Source organism: Carex rostrata, chromosome 24 (genome assembly GCF_964058835.1).
Source record: "Carex rostrata chromosome 24, lpCarRost1.2, whole genome shotgun sequence".
Classification (NCBI taxonomy): Eukaryota; Viridiplantae; Streptophyta; class Magnoliopsida; order Poales; family Cyperaceae; genus Carex; species Carex rostrata.
The window spans coordinates 3,177,413-3,190,332 of NC_135941.1; the positions used below are offsets into that span (position 1 = coordinate 3,177,413).

General features: G+C 29.1%; 1 long non-coding RNA gene across 1 annotated transcript; it reads left to right on the forward strand.

The window, feature by feature from the left end:
• Positions 1 to 1,616: 1,616 nt before the first annotated feature.
• LOC144575576 (uncharacterized) lies at positions 1,617 to 3,989 on the forward strand. The gene is made up of 2 exons (XR_013518471.1): positions 1,617 to 1,765; positions 3,668 to 3,989. It is a non-coding gene; the product is annotated as an uncharacterized LOC144575576 (long non-coding RNA).
• Positions 3,990 to 12,920: the final 8,931 nt, after the last annotated feature.

Here is a 12,920-nt window from a genome sequence, read left to right on the forward strand (position 1 = left end):
AAATCATAGAAGTCGTAACAGGTAAGTGGAGTACGCTACCAAAATACGATTTGTAAACTTTTGGTATAATTGTGGCGTGTGATTAGATGCACAAGTAATCACGTATGGCATCATGATAATTAATATACTACTATAAAATTTATAATAGAAAAAAAAAATACATCATAAGTAGCTTTCATCCGAAATTCCAGAATATAAGTGCTGGCGCCACTACATAACTTGCAAGCATGAAATAAGAATCTTTCTTGATAAAGGGTCTAATAAGATAATAAACTATATTAAATGAGATTGAAACTTTGTGTTGAATGGGACCCTGATGGCTGGGTTCTTTGTTCTTTGACAGACAAGCAACTGTGGTGCCGTGCACAATTGAGCAAACTAATTTGGATGCTCATAATTGATCACCACAATGTCTGATATTGAAAAATTAAATAATACAAAATAGTAATGCTTTCCTTAAACAATCTTAGCAAGAGTTTTTTGACGGAGCTCCAACTTGCACCAAAATGTGCCTTTTTTGTCCTTTGATTCAAGACCCATAATTTGGGTAAATATATTAACAACGCTGATTTAATTTTGTGCAACGCAGAGTTATATATTTCTTTATTATTTTTACTCTATTGTATGTGCGATGCATGAAGTTAAAATAACGTTGCCAATATTTTTACTCCGTAATTGATGGTTCATCAAGCCAAATTTAAATCTGTCTAAAGGAGTTACTATATCTTAATGTGAAATCTATTGTAATTATTTTTTTAACAAATTTGATAGTTTTGAGAAATACATGTATTACAGACATTGGAAAACTAAAAGCAACGCCATCTAATATGCAAGAGAGAAATAAAAGTTATAATTTATTGACAAGAAAGGATAATTTTCACATTGATGATGAGTAAATTGCTCGTCTATTCATAATATTATTGACAATATATTTTCCTCAAATTTGAAAATAGAATATATTTCTGCAAATAATTCAGAATTTTACTGCATTTCTGATGAAAAAAACTTGTATGATCTGGACAATATTTTTAAATTATGTACAAGATCTCCTTATAATTAATAGCATTATTTGTCTCATAAAAAATTAGCATCATTTTTCTATATAACCATGTACAGCATTTATGTTCCATAGCAATATTGAATTTTTAAATTAAGAGATTTCTAAGAGGATCTAAACTAGGAATCTTATGATATGCACAAATTTTAAATTTTGACAGAATATATTTCCAATTGTTTGACAGCGCAATCGCCTGGAACAAATGATCTTTTTGTGTTTTAAATTCAGAATGAAATTATGTCCATTTTAATTATTGAAGAAGACGGTTTACAGCTTACAGTTGCTACTCAGGACAGTTGTCATGAACATTTAAAAAACAAAAAATACATAAAAATAATGAAAACCCTATTTATGTGCCACAATTGCTCGTACCTATTGGAGATAATATTTTTTGACTTGCCAATGTTAGTTTACCATTTTTCCAAGTTACTTCAAATGCAAAGGTTTTGTAAACTAAATATTGGTCAAACCTAGTAAACAATGACAGCTTATAAAGACTCCTAAACCTTTCATCCCATATATCCAATCTCTCTCAATTTTCTTTTGAAAAATATCCCTCTCTCTTTCTCTTTCTCTCTCTCTCTCTAATCAATGGGGAACTGTGGTCTATCATTCGGCAAGAAGGCAACAACAGAGGCACCGGCGCCTGAGGCTGCACCGGAGAAAACAGAGGAGGTGGTGGCAGGAGAAACGAGCAAAATTACTGAGGTACGTAATAGTTTTGCTTATTTTCTTTGTTCTGAAATAATTACATAGAGTATATCATTACCATGTTCATCTTTCTAAAACTAAACATCACTAATAAAGAGGGTTCAAACTTCTTTATTTTTTGTATCTTTACTATACCGCCACTTTTTAATTTTCAAGTAACAAAATTTACAACTCATATGTTAATTTTAAACCGTTAGATATCATCTATATTATTTTTTCTAAGTGGACATAAAAAATTATCGCTTTTAGTTTTGTCTTGTCATATATTAATAAGTTGAAAAATCAACATCCGGAAATTATCTAAATCAATATTTTTACAAGTTCTTAACACCAATCAAATAAAGTTCGAATGTCATGATATTTTACATGTGTATAGAGAAACTGATATAAATCATATTTAACGTTTTATTAATTAACACATGAGTTTGAAATTTTAAATTATTAAAATTTTGAAAATAAAGGCACCATAGAGTCACAAAAAATGAAACCCTCCTCAACAATAAATTGCGAATTAAGGAGAAGTTCACTAACAAATTAAGGTATACATGCACCAGTGTTGCACCGCTGCTTAGCGAATTGTTTGTAATGGCGTTGCTTCTCCTGTGGAGAACAAAGGGATGGAATCACAATTTATGAGGAGGGGTTGTGCGCATAGCGACAATTTCAAAATTTGAAATAATTGAACGAGGTCTAAATTTTGTAATTCCAATATAATATGAATATAATTGAAAAATATTTTTTGTATAATTAAAATAATATATTAAATTACTGAAATTTTTAAAAAGGTGAAATAGAGCTCAATTGAGACTATATATATTTATGAGTTTTTTTTTTTTGATGAAATATATATTTATGAGTGAGTCTATGGTACTATGCATATTACGATTTGGCACCGTGCTACGGCTCTATATTCGAGTTTTCAAATCCTAACGGTCGATCCGAACCGTTCATCTTGTTCTCCATATTAATATGTGTTTGGAGACCAAATTTTACATTTTTTGAAATTTTTTTACTATTTTTTTAAATTTATTGAAAATCACTGTTTTTGGATGGTCCAGAATTTTCAGATCAAGTGATTTTCTAAATATCTAAAAAAATAGTAAAAAAAATTTTAAAAATGTAAAATTTGGTCTCCAAACACATATTAATATGGAGAACAAGATGAACGGTTCGGATCGACCGTTAGGATTTGAAAACTCGAATATAGAGCCGTAGCACGGTGCCAAATCGTAATATGCATAGTACCATAGACTCACTCTATATTTATTTTTGAAAGCTATAAATGTCTGAATAAATAGAGAACTATTAGGATATTTATTTTCTAGAAATTAAAATAATTGAGAAAAGGCTATATGAAAATTTACAACACATGAGTACATGATCCAACCATGTGTATTAAGATATATTTATTTCGTTGGGAACATTAAACAGTAGGATCTATCACAATTTTTTTTTTTTGTATTTTTATTTTCATTTTTGGAGTTTTTGAATGTCAAGCTAAATACCTACAGTTAGATAGCTTTATTTTATTTTATTTTAAAAAAAAAATCATGGCTGATCCTCTTCTACGAAAGCTTGAAAAATGATAAAATAAAAAAGTTACTTGTTAGAAGAAAAATGTAAAAACTAACTAAATGAGAAAAGCAAATGATTGAACAAAATCCATTTCAGTAATCCAAACAATGATGTCTGACCACTTTAATAGAAATCAAATGATTATACAAACTCCATTTCAGTAATCCGCTATTATACTTTAATTTGAAACTCATAATCGGAATCAGACTGTGTTTTTAATGCCAAGCTAGTTTAAATAAAAGATGTTACTCAGTACCATCTTAATTTCTTCTTTTGAATTAAATAACCTGATATTAAAGTTATACAACTGTTTGGATTGAACAGACTGAAGTAAAGGCGGCAGAGGTCACACCTACTGAAATAGTAACAACAGAGACGAGCACTGAGACTAAAGAAGTGGCAGCAGTGGAGGCTGAAAAGAAAGAAGCAACAACAGCTTGAAATGAAATCCTCATTTTATAGATTCAGTTTGTTTAGACAGGATGGATTGTACGTTTACCCTGGTTTTGAATTTGGTTGTGTATATTTATTTATTTAAACTTGGCTGGTTCATAATTTGCTCTACGAAATTTGATTGATTCAATTGTTTGATTTTGTAACATCTGTTTCACATGACAAGTTAAAGTGTGTGATAGATTTTTCTTTATTTGTGTTGCGTGTTGATATATCTAAAATTCTAAATACATGAATTAACATTAGGAGGATTGAAATGCCTCTCTTTTTTTTTACCTTCACCATGCCTTATTTTTAAAAATGTTAATAAATCAAAATTTAAATCATAAACGTCAAAATAAACCGTTAGATATGATATATGTTATTTTCTCTATGTGCTCATAAAAAAAATATCACATTTCGATTTTGTTTTTCTGTGAATCGATCATTTTAAAAATCAATGTCAAGAAATTATCCACAATGGTACGTTTTTACAAGCTATTGATGACAATCAAAACAAAGTTCAAATGTCATCATTTTTCACATGTGCATAGATAAAATGATGTAGATTATATCCAACGGTTTTATTTTAATTTTTAAGTTTTAAATTTTATGTTGTTAAAGTTCTTAAAAGAAAAAGTATGATAGAGGCACAAAAAATAAAGGCATTTGAACCCTCCTCATTTAATATATGCACACTAGGGCTACTAATGATTAAGGTTCGGCTCAAACTCGACTCGGCTCAACGAGAGAAGCAAAATGATATTTCAGCTCTAACTCGACTCACTTTTGAAAGAAAAAAGCTCGGCTCGGCTCAGCTCAGCTCATGTAAACACTTGACTCAACTCGGCTCGGCTTGCGAGCCGACTCATATTCTTACATGAAGAAATTAAATGTGATTAAAATGAAGAAAATGTAAAGCAATTATGTTCCTTATTATACCAAATTCCCACCCAGAAGCTGTGATTAAAATGAAGAAAATGCAAAGCAATTATGTTTTAATTCTCACTGTGGTATTAAAACACTACAAAATCTATATAATGCCCGGTTATTGAAAATACCAGAACAAACACTTGTACTGACATTGGTTGCTGATGTAACCATCATTTACGACACTTCATGATGAAAGCATTTGGTTTTATAAAAAATTTTGTTATTTTTCAAATTTCAATTTTTTTTCGAATTTCAACGTTTTTTCGAATTTCAAAGTTTATTCAATTTTTTTCAAATTTTAATTTTTTTTTCTATAAATTAAAAAAAAAGACAAAAAAGAAAGAGAGAAGGAAACAAATTCAAGGCAGCGTAACAGAATATAATATCTAATGGTTAGTATCATACATTCATACTTTTTCCCCAAGCCTTCAGAGAGATATCAGATCGAATATAATATGTGATCGTAAGATATATATTTTTTTACTTATCAGGTAATATCTCATGTTACTATTTCTTTTTGTCTTCGGAGATATTTTGAAGATTTCTATATTGTCATTGTCAATTCTTATGAAAAGAACAATGACGTCTGTGGAATGATGTTAACATATTATTTAGTAAATCATATAATTTCCTAGTCTGTGGGTTGGTTCGTTATTTTCTTTGAGATGCTTTACATTTTCTTCATTTTAATCACAGCTTCATTTTAATCACATTTTCTTCATGTAAAAATATGAGCTGGCTCACGAGCTCGCGAGCCAAGCCGAATCGAGCCAAGTGTTTACATGAGTTGAGTCGAGCCGAGCCGAGCTTTTTTCTTTCAAAAGCGAGCCGAGTAGAGTTTGGGTTTTTTCAGTTTCGAGTCCAATTCGTTATAAAATAATGAGCCGCTCAACTCATCGATTCGCGAGCCAGCTCGACTCATTAGCAGCCCTAATGCACACAACATGATGTAACTGTATATAAAAAAAAATTATAAATGAGAAGGGTTCAAATGCCTCCATTTTAAAAACTTTTAATAACTCAAAATTTAAATCTTAAAATTCAAAATAAAACCGTTAGATATGAACTATATCATTTTATCTATGCACGTGTAAAATATTATGGCATTTCAACTTTGTTTTGGTTGTCATCTTGAGCTTGTAAAAATGTATACTAATGTGGATAATTCCTAGATATTGATTTTTTAACTTATTGATACACATAAAATCAAAATCAAAATGTGATAATTTTTTATGGACACAGAGAGAAAATAACATAGATCACATTTAACGGTTTTATTTTGACGTTAAAGTTTCAAACTTTAAGTTATTAAATTTTTTAAAAATAAAGGCATGATGGAGATACAAAAAATGGAGGCATTTAAACTCTCCTCATTCTAAATTTATAAATCAACAATTTTCTAACATAATGTAACTGTATTCAAATCAATATTTCCAAATTTATTAATCAACATTTGGACATATTTCTAAAAAATCACCTTGCGCCAAAAAATTCAATATCTTTTTTTTTTTAAAACCGGATAGAAGCTATCTGGTGTTACAGTTGTAGCCCGTAGGCATTATCAGCAAAACAGCTTGAAAAGACAACCAAAAAAACAGCAGAATCACAAGGTAACATCATAACTTCACAAAATTTTAACCAAAATGTTGCTTCCTTCAAGGCCTTGCCTGCTGCCCACTCAGCATCCATGCACTTATTCTGGAAAATCATGTTGTTTCTTTCGTTCCAGATGATCCAGCAAGCCGAGAAGAAATAGACCCCCCATTTCATCTTAGATAGGCACCTCCTGCATGACCTGTAGGATTCTGTCAGCGTGTCTTGCACTGTATTCCTATTACTCATGATCCGAAATCCCAGGTGTAATTCAATATCCTCTCCTATGAAAGTACATTCCCTAGATAGGCCTTTACAAGTTGGGGTTTGTGCTCCGAAGCAGGCCCGACAAAATATTTCATTATTTTTACTAAATTGGGCCTTAAGGCCTCAGATACACCCAATCATTGGTTGGTGAATTAAGGCCTTAAATTAGGCCCAAGATCGGTATGTTGCCTCAGATGTAAAATAGGCCCTTCGTTAAAATACACTATGAAATACCGAAAGATGTTGCTCTCCAGATTTAGGTCACTGTTGAGTGTTGATAGAGACTTTAGTATGGTGCATTTATTATTGCCATGACTTTACAAAGTATGTTAGATTCATAACTTGAAGATATGAACGAATCTTCTAGGTCGTTTATATGTCCCCTCAACATCGGTTTTAAAATCTTATGTATTAAAATCTAGTTCTTTCTTAAATTAGTGTAAGAAAATCTATACTCTATAAAAAAGACTTTTAAGTTTCAACGCTTTTTATTTATAATCACATAATTATTAACACTCTCATCTATTCAATATTCATATTTATTAGATTGTAATGGCTCATATTTTCTCACTAAGAAATAACATGTGTTTGTATTTTCAGGGTTTTCAGCTGAGAAATAACATTTATTTTCATCTATTTCATCTAGCTTATTCAATTGATTTGATTTTTAATTGTCAAAATCGAACCGTAAATTGAAAATAAATTATCATAAAATTAAACCGAAATCCAACAAAATAAATTGACCAACTGAACTAGTTTATTCGAAATAAACTTGATTTTGTTAAAATCAAACAAATCAAATCATTTGGATGTAAATTGTTTGATTACAAACTAATCTGTATTACGTTTGGATGACACAAGAATAGCTACTATTTTTGACGAGCTATTCTCAACACAGCACGTTTGGATGAAAAAAAACGCTGTTCTCAACAAAGGAATAGCTCGGATTAGCTACTATTTCGCTATTCCTATGAAATGTTGGGTTAGCAGTTATTCCGAACTCAAAAATAACTATTATTCCGAGCTATTCCTTGATTCATCCAAACGCATCTAAATAATTTACAATATGGTACCTTAATTGGCAAGGTACAGTTTGTTACCTTTTTTTTTATTCTCTTGCTTTTCATGTAAATTGTTCAGTATGCATGGGTTGCTAAAATAATGTTTTCTACTGTGCCAATTGTGACTTAAAATTCATGATTATAATCTTAAATTCATCGTAATCCCTCACGGAATGAGCTAAACAGTAATAATTTCTTGTAGCTAGAATCATGTCTTGTTAGTTCAAACTTAGCAACCCAAAATTATTATTTTTTGCAATTCGAATATGAAATACTTTCATCACTGTTTGAAAATATTTCAATTTAGGAGTCTTATATGAGCTTTACTAGCAACTGGTGGAATCATTTAATCCGAACAAACAAAAAGAAAAAGAAAAAATATAGAGAAAAAGGTTTCAAATCCATGATACTTAGCCGCCGCTCTTTCCGCAAATTGAAAGTAGAATTTGTTTTTTTTCTTTAAGATAAACAAATTGAAAGTAGAATTATGACCAAATAGAAGAAACCTTTTTTGTCAATTAATTATGTTTGAAACAAAATTCCAAAAGTGTGTTACTCTTAAAAGAATATTCTTTTCTTTTTCTTGTTCACCTGCAAAATCAACAAAATATTTTGGTTTAATTTATCTTTTTGACACCCTGCCTAACCATGCTTGCATGGGCCTTACCTCCTTCCTAATTTTCTAGCTTATCTGATCTTTTTCTGAAAGAGACCTTAATTAATAGTTTAATTTTTATAATTTCTCTAATGGCCATGGGTTGTTCGTTGAAACTTCTCTTCTTAGTTTTCTCTTCTGATCATCTATCACAAAAATATTTTAAGCTAATAATTCATTTGGTCATTGTCCTCTGACTTCATGTATATGCTTAATTAAGACCTCGTAATTATTAGTACAATAACTTTAAATAAACCACAAAAAATATGCATTATTACTCTTGTAATATGCGGTAATTCATATATTAATATAACTATGTGAGTTAAGCTATGGGACTATGCATATCACATATCGGTCCATACTATATATCAATATTTTCACGTCAAAGTTTTAACAAGTTGTTCTAAACAGTTCAACATGATTTTCGTATAAAAATGTACTTACAAATAAATTTTAATTTTTTAAAAATACTTTTGCTATTTTTGAGATAGGTACAAAAATACTATTTTTTAATAATCTAGAATCTTTAGATCAAGTTATTTTTTACTTATCTAAAAAATAGTATACAATTTCTAAAATATGTAAAATTTGATCAATAAATATATTTACACATAAAAATTATGTTGGAATATTGAGATTGATTGTTTGGACTTTATATATTGAGATATCGATCCATATTGCATATCAATATGTGCTATACATAGTACAGTAGTCTCACTTTTATTATGTTCATCCAAAAAAGACGAAACAATTGCTTATCAGCTGTCAATGATTGTTGTGCAGCCAAATTAATGTGGAGTAGAACTAGGGTGTTCTCAAGTTCATCAAGTTTTTTGGTGAATTTAAGTCTAAAATTCATCAAATTATTTTCAAATGACGAATCTGAACTATTGAAATCTGCCTACTTTACGAGTGATGCATCTACATGTGAAAATCTTAAACACTCAAACTAATTGTGTATAAAGTCAAGCGGTCAAAAAACATTAAAACAATGAATGCATTAAAAATTTTAAATTAATTATTAACCTTCTAATTTTGACCACTTGACTTTATACTAAATTAATTCAAATGTTTAAAATTTTCACATATAGACGCATCACTCGTAAGGTATACGGGTTTCAACGGTTCGGATTCGTCATTTGAAGCTGATTTGACAGGTTTTAGACTTGAGTTCACTAAAAAACTTGGTGAACTTAAGAACACCCTAGTTCTACTCAATTTACTTTTATAATAATTATAAAATTATGTCTTATTTTGAAAAAAAAAAACTCTCGCTCTGTATCCTTGATTCCACCTATAGTCCTCTACTTATTAAAATTGAAAGAAGAAAATAAGACAAAACATATTATTATAAAAACATACTGTGTTTGGATGTACTAAGAACAGAATCTATTATATTCAATAATAGAGATTATTCAAAATAATAATGTGTACACATATAACATTTTTGCTATTCATAATAGTTAAAACAATTACTATTCTCTATTTCTTGTAAATACTATAATAACTAATGTTCAGAAAGTGTGAAGAGAGAGAAAAAATATTTTCTTCTCGTATTTCAGCCAATACAGTCTCGAAATGACAAAGTTGATGTCACTTCTGAGATCTTCAGGTTATGACAATTCATTTGAGACACCCACTTGTTTATCTTTCCTCTTAATTAGCATCTTGTTGACGCTATTTTATTTTATTACAACTATTTGCTATTATAATAAATTATAATCAAAACAATATTTTTACTCATCCGTGTAGCACCACTTTCACACTAACCTTGAAATCACTATTTTTTTTTCTATTCTCATCAACTAATCTTAAATTCCGCTATTCTAGTTCCCATCCAGAAGAACAAAAATAAGAAAAATTGAGAGTAAACCGTGATATTTTTCTTTATCTGCATGACTTCATCCGCAAAAATAGTTTCATAAATGCTTATTGATAAGCATCTAATCTTACTTGCAACTTGCAAGATTAGAAAACAGAGAGTAGATTTTAGCCACCGTCACAGCTACCAAATCCACCTTGTTATTGTCAAACAGGTGTCTTAACTAAACATTTTTATTTTTAATCCTAGTGGTTACCCGGTTAAAACAGGCATGTGTCATGCTTTCTCTCTCTCTCTCCCTTTTTTTTTTTTTTCTTTTTTTTTTTTTTTGAGAGAGAGAACTTGACAGTGGCTGTATGTGTCATGCTTTCTAAATTGCTTGTATTGATTGACTCCTGGCAATTTATTTTTTGAAGCACATCATGTGCTAATCTTTTGCACTTTGTCCTTTGTTTTGGTTTCGTATATCCCTCGCAGCATAATTAAGTTACCTTCAGTCGGGTGGTTGGGAAATTTTACAATCTTACACCGCAAAAAATTGGAAATATAACTTCCCAATAAGTCCCCGTTAAGTTAGTAATTAGACTAATTATAAGACCTCACAAAACAGCTTCAAACGGTCGATTCAATTAAAACCAAATCAAAAGTTTATTCAGTTTGCAAAAATCTAACTGAACTAGCTGAATTAAACTTGTTAGCCGAATAACAGACAAATAAAAAAAAACCGAAGTAAATTCGGTTTGGTTGGTGGAATCGAAATAAAGATATAAAATTTCAATCAAAATTTAATAATCATAAAAATAAATATTAGTTGAACCAAAAATAAGAAAGATTAAATTGAACCTTATATAAAAAATAAAATAATTCTAGTAAATTTTGATTTATTTAATTGTATCAAAATAAGAGAAATTAAACCAAAATAAATATTAAAAATCTTAAGTAATTCAAAAATTCAATTGAATCATATCATTTAAACCGAAATATCAAATCATTTAACTCAAAATTTGCGGTTATGTTCAAAATCAAATAAAGCGGATTCAATAAACACGCCTAGAGCCAGGCAAAATCATACTTATTTTGTTTTATTCGACAGCATCTGTACAAATAAGAATTAATTTACTCCGGAGAAAAAGGTTCACGGAATAATGGAATTTTATCTGCAACAAAAATAGACATTTTTTTTTAAAGGTTACGGACAGAGCCAATATCTAATTCCTTTTAATTAATAGACGAAAATATTGAAGGAGAGCCATATTTAATGAAAGTTGAAAACTGAAAAAAAAAATTGTTAGGTGACCGCTCGTGAGATAATATAGTTCCTTCTAATCGACAACGTTAGCAAAAAAATATAATAAAAAGCATAAACAAAAGGTGGTCCTCTGAGTTGCTAGGTTAAAAAAACACAGGTCAGGCATCTCTTTTTGTCCATTGCAATTTTTATGAATTAAAAAAATGATAATTCTTTTTTACATAAATTTCGTTTTTTGTTGCTTTCTCCAACTGTTATTCCAGTTCCCAGTGCACTTTTTAAAGTTTGGACAAAATAATGTTGTTTGGATGTATAAATACTGATGTGTGATTTAAATCAAAATTTTTTTTATAAATTTTAGCGGTTATTGATTATCGTTGAAGGAAAATAACATTGAAACTATACTAATTTAATATTTGTGAATTTTATTAACTAACGAAAACTACGCTCTAGCTACTGACGGTTCTAAAAAAATACATGATTTTAATGTGTGATAGAGACAATTACTGTACATATCTTTCACAATTTAAAAAATACGATGAGTAATAAGGAGGCAGCTACTCCTATCATTGCTATTACTAATGGAGTAATGGTTATGATGTTTCTACTTCAGGGGTGACAAAGGAGCAAATACAGAGCGGATAGTGATAAAATTATATCTATATTTTTTTTTTTTGGATACAGATACGGAGCGGATATCAAACGGATACGGATATGAAATCGGATCAGATTGAATATTTATTGAAATAATATTAAAAAATATTAAAGTTCAAAATATTTATCTAATTATAATAGTGAATAACATAATTTTTTATAATATATATTAAAATATATGCTATATATCTACTATTCATAATTAAAACGTAAAACCATATTATCATCCTTATCTATACTGATATTCGAATCAAATATCCACATCTAAATGTTGTATTTGAATACGGATCGGATATTATCCATACCGTTTTCACCCATATTCTACTCCCATTGACTTAAATTATAATCATAACGCTATTTCATAATTTTTTTTTGAAAAATAACATACATGACAAATATTTTGCTACGTATAATTAAAACCTTCCAAGGGCTAAGTTTTTTTTTCCCAACATTCTTGGAATAAATAAATATTAAATAATGATCAATAAATTCATCTACAATAATAAAAGAAATCATTTATGCGTAAAAAAACAATAGCATAATCACAGATTAAAGAGAAAAGTTTAACTGAACATATTCCATTCAATATTTATCAAATTTTTAAATTTTAATAATAATTATTATCTTCAACTTATTAGTGGCTTCTGATGTAAATTGGTGACATGAATTTTACTTTTGAATTAGTCTTCTGCTGTTGCTTGCAATTATTTAATTGCATTGACCCTTGCTATATCTTTTCTTATTTTCTTGCAAAATTCAAATAGAACCAGATCGAATTTTAGTTTCACTTTCATTATATTGATTTCACCTTTATTCTTTTTACTCATGTTTAAATAAATAAATTTCGTTGCAGCCTTTTATTTATAATGTATATAAATTTGTTCATTTGTATACAAAATAGACAAAATCAC